Source organism: Symphalangus syndactylus, chromosome 8 (assembly GCF_028878055.3).
Source record: "Symphalangus syndactylus isolate Jambi chromosome 8, NHGRI_mSymSyn1-v2.1_pri, whole genome shotgun sequence".
In the NCBI taxonomy this organism is placed as follows: Eukaryota; Metazoa; Chordata; class Mammalia; order Primates; family Hylobatidae; genus Symphalangus; species Symphalangus syndactylus.
The window spans coordinates 58381788-58389921 of NC_072430.2; positions in this window are offsets into that span (position 1 = coordinate 58381788).

The following is an 8134-nucleotide window of genomic DNA, read 5'->3' on the forward strand; positions in this document are numbered from 1 at the left end:
TCAGTGACTTAGTCATTATAGAATTCTGTCAGCAACAAAAAAAGCTAAATAACTTTTACTAGAAATAAATGGGAAAGAAAAATATTTGTTGTTATTTCCTCTTAAAATTTTACCATCAATAAAAAAGTAAAACATAATCTTCCACACGATAACATCCACAAAATGTATTCACCCTCCTTGATCCAGCTATTATATATTATAGTCTTACAGAATCCAAATATGTTTATTCTAATAGAATTTTTATTCAAATATTTTTGACATGGAGTTAGTCTTGTGTTATAATTTCAAAATACTTTCCTTTTTAAAAAAATATACTTCAGAGATTCTGAAAGAGAAAACAAGGAAAGCTAGTTGTATGTACTAAAAAATAAGGTGACTGCAATCATCTCAAGGCAAAGCGAACAGGACTCTAATATAGTTTTAAATGGTCCTAAATAGGCCACTTCACTGGAAACAGTTAGAAATGGGTATCTGCATATTGAGTAAGTTTATTATACAGGTTGTAACATATACAAGTCAGGAAGTATGAACTGGCCTCCTGTTTTGTTTAGAGCAGGGAGTTGAAAATAATTTACAATAGATAAGCTAATAAGACTGGATGCTGTGGTTAATATGAGCTAACTTAGAGGGGGAGAGAGAAAGCTGTAGTACAAATATGCTCTAAACAAAAGATGTCAACACTCAGGGTAGGAAAGTAGGAACTTCAAAGCTAATAGTAGAAAGAAAAGAACTGTGAAAGTTGAGATGGACTAAATATTGCTTTTTCTCCTGATTTCCTCAGAAATCGAGACAGTACCCACTGTCAGCAGCAGATGGGAAGTCTAAACAGGAGAGACTGGATAAAGCTGAAAACTGAGGCAAGATAAAGAAGAGAAGGAACAAAGAAGGAGAGGGCAGGAGGAGAAGCCAAGCTGAACACGCTAGCCTGTCGATTTTGTCTTCCATTAAGGCTTCAGCAGAAGATAAGAAAAGCTAAGCCACGTCAGTGACGGGAGGACAGCAGGAAGGCTTTCAGGGGAAGATTTGTGGTGTGGATTCACTCGGCATTGATGAGAGCAGGTCCCCAGACAGATACCGAGGTAAGAACTCTGGTTATTAATGAAATCAGGATGAACTCATAGGGTATCATTTGTAATCATTTAAATTCCAGGAAATAGAAGAGCTTCAAATTATCAACAGAAGTAGATTTTTTAAAGCCTATTTCAGAGAAAAAGACTAGATGTACAAATATTTTTTGGCAATTCTGTTTAGCAGGCCAAGACTAAATGTTTTATTCTCAAAAATGACAACAATGAAAACAAGCAATTTGTGCTGAAGTTAAAGGGACATAATGATGTTTTAACTGTTACAGGGAAAGCAACAGCACATTTGAAATATATACATAGAAAGTACACATGAGAAAGAGAATTGTAGCAAGGTGGGGGTTAAATTCCCACAATGTTCTTTTCAATTAAAGATAGGGAAGGTAAGATTAGATAACCAAAAAGACATGACAGAAGAATAAGTGGAAGATGATGGATGGATATGGATGGATGGATGGATGGATGGATGGATGGATGGATGAATATAGATAAGGAGGTCAATTGATTGACACATAAATCCAAAAGGTTAAGCTATGTGCACAAAAAAATCATTTAGGTACTTTAAAAAGAACAAGGCACCCGTATTTCATCCTTTTCAAACAAATTGTATACAATCTCTTTAATGACAAAATTAAAACATATTTATTCAAACGGTCCAATTCACATCAAAACAAGAATAGGCCTGCACAGCTGGGCCAGTTAACATGAATGAATAACTTAGCCAGTAACATCTGCCAAATGAATGCAGAGAGAACTCCAGAGGCTTTAAAAGGAGAAACCAGAGAAGAGGCTTCCGGAAGAAAATGAGAAAAATAAAGGCAATTAATTTAGGATTTAGGAGTGAGAGTGAAGAGGTTAGAAAATGAAATAGGTAGAATAAAAAGACACTAATAAATGTAAGAAAAAAACTAGCACAAATTATAAACCTCAAGAAACAGAAAGGAGATACATGAATACATATTATAGCAGTAAGGATTTTTTGTTTGAAGACTCCACCAACCTATGAGCCAGAGAAGGTGCTGGCTGCCAGCCCTACTGTGCAGCCTTGCATGTTCTGATGATGGAGTTGGTCCACCCAGCTCTGGGGTCTGGATTTCAGCTTTGCTTGCTCAAAAGCTGAATTTTGCCAAAGCTGAGGCTGGATCCAGAGCTCAGGCTCACAAATAGTAGGTAAACCAGGATGTCAATGTATACATGCAGAAATGCACTTTTCTCCTCAGGCAGTCTTCAGAGGAAAGCAAAGAATAATTGGAAGATCATTTGGAGAAGATGGCATTGGCACAAGAGAAGTCTTGTAGCATAGAGGGTAAAAGCTTAGACAATGAAGCACATGAGTTTGTCACTTACTAACTATGTGGCCTTGGACAAGTTATTTAATTTCTCTGTGTCTCAATTTTCTCATTTATAAAATGGGGCATTTCAGTTATCTATTTCTACATAACCAAGCACCCCCAAATTTAGTTGCTGTATTAGTCTGTTCTCATGCTGCTAATAAAGACATATTCGAGACTAAGTAATTTATAAATAAAAAGAGGTTTAATGGAGTCACAGTTCCACATGGGTGAGGAGGCCTCACAATCATGGTGGAAGGCAAAGGAGGAGCAAAGGCATGTCTTACATGGTGGCATGCAAGACAGCGTGTGTAGGGGAACTGCCCTTTATAAAACCACCAGATCTCCTGAGACTTATTCACTGTCATGAGAACAGCATGGGAAAAACTTGCCCCCATAATTCAATTACCTCCCACTGGGTCCCTCCCATGACTGGTGGGGATTATGGAAGCTACAGTTCAAGATGAGATTTGGGTGGGGACACAGCCAAACCATATCAGTCGCTTAAGACAACAATCATTTATTTTGTTTACAAATCTGCCATTTGAGCAGGGCTTGGCAGGGGCAGTTCATATGCATTCCACAGTGCACAGATTCAAGAGGAGAGGACATAAGGCCATACATACCTCTAATGGGGAAAGTATCAAAAAATCGTGGGGTCATTTTTTAAAAACCATAGGAGTCTGTCCTCTGCCCACAAGTTATTTTTATTCCTCCCACATGCAAAATACATTCCGTCTCCCAAGACCCTTAGATTTCTTCCCTTTAAAGCAGCAAGCTTCTTTTCGTTTTGCACTTTCTGTCTTTTTAGGCCCAGCTAGTGATAATTTCACTATAACTCTCTGAAAAACTTTGTGAGTTTCATATAAATCTTATTGGAGTTCATTCCTTTAGACAAAAGCCACAATTGCAAATCTCTTTGAGATAAGTTCTCACTCAGGTTCCCTTTGAGGCTCCTGAGATTCCCTTTGAGGCTCCAAACATTTCTAAGATACTTTCTAAAAGCCTTTGTGCTTAAGAGGTGCATCCAGGAGGCACCCTTTAAGATCCTTAGCAGGCTCAGCTTCAAGATGGCTGACTGGATACACTGGGTACTCACCACCTCTTCCACAAGGAAGAGCCAACGTAGTAAGTAGATAATCACATTTTGAATAGATCATCTAAGAGAGAACACTGAAATTCAACAGAAGAGTGAAAGGACATACCTAAGGCAAGGAAGGAGAGGAGCAGCCTGCTCAGCCAAGATTGGCTGGGAGCCTGGAGAGACTCCTCAATGTGGGAAACAGATAAGTGGTCCACATTCCCACTGTGGACTCCTGCAATTACAGCCACAGAAGAGCCCCTTGACCCTCACAGGACCTAAGACCAACATAGGGAGCTGTCTGGAGACTGCACAACAGCATTGCTCCAGAAAGGAAGCTCACACTGAGTCTTACACACCTCCTAAGTCCAAAGCAACTAGAGCACAACACTATTTTGAGATCCCATTTCCTACCAGTCTGTATCTTGCCCTGGGGACAAACAGTCCCTGCATCTGGATATCCCCAGAGCCCCAGTGACATTCCCCACCAGCAGCTACTTCCCCTGAAGGGTAACCTACCCATAGCTACTGCCACGGCTGGCTGCTGCCACCATAAGTGCCAAAACACAAGTCACTGGCAGTGACCCGACCCCACCAGCAGAGGGACAGCCATTACAAAAGCCACCCCACACTATGCTGCTACCACTGCCAACTGCTGCCACTGCCAGGATGAAAGCTGAGCTGCCAGAGGCAACTTCAACGCAACCCCTAGCAAAGGGGTGGCCATGCACTTTCACACTGTTTGCAGCTGGTGTTGCTGTGGGCTGCTGCAAAGGGGCCGAAGCAATAGCAAAGCATACACCCCTGGCTACCTGCCTGTGGCTTCTCCCAGTGAAAGCAACCTCACCCTCCTGGTAGCAGGCCTATAGCATAGTCACTGCTGCCCCTACCTAAGCATTTCACCAGTGACCTGTGGACTGCCCCGCCCTGCCTACCACAGCCAGTGCCTGAATACACACCAGTGGGGAAGGCTAAAGGCAGGTCCTCCCAGCTGGACACCATACCCCTAGTATGCAAGCACACTATCTGAGGCATAGAGCCCAATCCACCATCCCACTCCACCATCATAGGCACCTGAGCATTCCTCCTGGGGGCCTGAGGTTGGGCTCACCCAACCTGCTGCTACCACCACAGCTGATACCCACCCATATATGCCATTTGCAGGCCTGGGCACTGGCAAGCAAAGCCTGTTGCATCTACTGCCAACACCAATGTGAGACACAGAGGGTATCCTGCCACTACTACTGCCATCACCTATGCCACATCTGCAGCCCAGGAGCCCAAGAATTTGCCCACCCATGGTGCCCATGGCTGCCACTCCTGGCACTCTCAAAAGCCACCTGGAAGCCCAAGAATTGGTCTGCCTGGACACAATAACACCAGTGCCAATGTATACCACTCTGGGGCCAAAGAATAGGCATACTCGGCCCACCACTGCTACCACAAGAACCAGAAGACTGGCCCACCTGGTGTCCCAGTCTCCATTAAAAATTAACCACAACCTCCACTAACAACTGAACCCTAGGCCACCAAGTAAATCACAGGCACCACTAACTCTGTTTGTAGCTGAAGAAATCACACAGAGGCTACACTACTACACACACCAAGAATCAAAGCCAAAGTGCCCTACCCAATCAACACCATACATACATCTTCAGGGAAAAAGCACCCCACTATGAAAGCAAATTCAAAAAATTGAAAAAGGCAAGTGCTACACTGATGCACAAATATCAGAAGGACACAAGGAACATAAAAAAGCAAGGAAATACGACATCTCTAAAGGAACACAATAACTCTCCAGCAACAGATTCCAATAAAAAAGAAATTTACAAAATCCCAGAACAAAACCAAAATATTGATATTAAAGAAGCTCAGTGAGATGCAAGAGAATATTGAAAAATAATATAAAAAAGTCAGAAAAACAATTCAGGATATGAATGAGAAATTCACCAAAGAGATAGATCTCATGGAAAAAGAACCAACCACAAATTTTAAAACTGAAGAATTCATTGGATTAATTACAAAATACATTCGAAAGCTTCTACGATAGACTAGACTAGATCAAGAAAAAAAAGAAGTTTAAGACGTAAAAATAAGTCTTTTGAAATAACTCAGTCAGACAAAAATAAAGAAAAAGAATTAAAAAAGAATGAGCCAAGACTACAGGACATATGGGAGACCATAAAGCAAACGAATATTCCAATTTCTGTACCCTAGAAGGCGAAAAGAAGACCAAAAGTTTAGAAAACTTATTTCACAAAATAATAGATGAAACTTCCCAAGTCTAGCAAGAGATTTAGACAGCCAGATACAGGAGACTCAGAGATCACCAAACAGATAAATTCAGAAAAGTCTTCTGGGGGGGTTGGGGGGATAGAGCCAAGATGGCCAGATAGGAACAGCTCTGGTCTACAGCTCCCAGCATGAGCAGCACAGAAGACGGGTGATTTATGCATTTCCGTATGAGGTACCAGGTTCATCTCACTAGGGAGTGCCAAACAGTGGGTGCGGGAGAGTTGGTGCGGTGCACTGTGCGTGAGCCAAAGCAGGGCGAGGCATTGCCTCACTCGGGAAGCACAAGGGGTCAGGGAGTTCCCTTTCCTAGTCAAAGAAAGGGGTAACAGACGGCACCTGGAAAATCGGGTCAGTCCCACCCTAATACTGCGCTTTTCCAATGGGCTTGGAAAACGGCACACCAGGAGATTGTGTCCCGCACCTGGCTCAGAGGGTCCTATGCCCACGGAATCTCGCTGATTGCTAGCACAGCAGTCTGAGATCAAACTGCAAGGCGGCAGCGAGGCTGGGGGAGGGGTGCCCGCCATTGCCCAGGCTTGCTTAGGTAAACAAAGCAGCCAGGAAGCTTGAACTGGGTGGAGCCCACCACAGCTCAAGGAGGCCTGCCTGCCTCTGTAGGCTCCACCTCTGGGGCAGGGCACAGACAAACAAAAATTCAGCAGGAACCTCTGCAGACTTAGATGTCCCTGTCTGACAGCTTTGAAGAGAGTAGTGGTTCTCGCAGCACGCAGCTGGAGAGCTGAGAACAGAAAGACTGCCTCCTAAAGTGGGTCCCTCACCCCTGAGCAGCCTAACTGGGAGGCACCCCCAGTAGGGACAGACTGACACCTCACTTGGCCGGGTACTCCTCTGAGACAAAACTTCCAGAGGAACTATCAGACAGCTGAATTTGTGGTCTCACGAAAATCCACTGTTCTGCAGCCACCGCTGCTGACACTCAGCCAAACAGGGTCTGGAGTGGACCTCTAGCAAAATCCTACAGACCTGCAGCTGTTGGTCCTGTCTGGAAGAAGGAAAACTAACAAACAGAAAGGACATCCACACCAAAAACCCATCTGTACATCACCATCATCAAAGACCAAAAGTAGATAAAACCACAAAGATGGGGAAAAAACACAGCAGAAAAACTGGAAACTCTAAAAAGCAGAGCGCCTCTCCTCCTCCAAAGGAATGCAGTTCCTCAACAGCAACGGAACAAAGCGGGATGGAGAATGACTTTGACAAGTTGAGAGAAGAAGGCTTCAGACGATCAAACTACTCCGAGCTACAGGAGGAAATTCAAAACAATAGCAAAGAAGTTAAAAACTTTGAAAAAAAATTAGACGAGGAAGAACATTCCATGCTCATGGGTAGGAAGAATCAATATCGTGAAAATGGCCATACTGCCCAAGGTAATTTATAGATTCAATACCATCCCCATCAAGCTACCAATGACTTTCTTCACAGAATTGGAAAAAACTACTTTAAAGTTCATATGGAACCAAAAAAGAGCCCGCATTGCCAAGTCAATCCTAAGCCAAAAGAACAAAGCTGGAGGCATCACGCTACCTGACTTTAAACTATACTACAAGGCTACAGTAACCAAAACAGCATGGTACTGGTACCACAACAGAGACATAGATCAATGGAACAGAACAGAGCCCTCAGAAATGATGCCGCATAGCTACAACTATCTGATCTTTGACAAACCTGACAAAAACAAGACATGGGGAAAGGATTCCCTATTTAATAAATGGTGCTGGGGAAACTGGCTAGCCATATGTAGAAAGCTGAAACTGGATCCCTTCCTTACACCTTATACAAAAATTAATTCAAGATGGATTAAAGACTTATATGTTAGACCTAAAACCATTAAAATCCTACAAGAAAACCTAGGCAATACCATTCAGGACATAGGCGTGGGCAAGGACTTCATGTCTAAAACACCAAAAGCAATGGCAACAAAAGCCAAAATTGACAAATGGGATCTCATTAAACTAAAGAGCTTCTGCACAGCAAAAGAAACTACCATCAGAGTGAACAGGCAACCCACAGAATGGGAGAAAATTTTTGCAACCTACTCATCTGACAAAGGTCTAATATCCAGAGTCTACAATGAACTCAAACAAATTTACAAGAAAAAAACAAACAACCCCATCAAAAAGTGGGCAAAGGACATGAACAGACACTTCTCAAAAGAAGACATTTATGCAGCCAAAAAACACATGAAGAAATGCTCATCATCACTGGCCATCAGAGAAATGTAAATCAAAACCACAGTGAGATACCATCTCACACCAGTTAGAATGGCCATCGTTAAAAAATCAGGAAACAACAGGTGCTGGAGAGGATGTGGAGAAATAGGA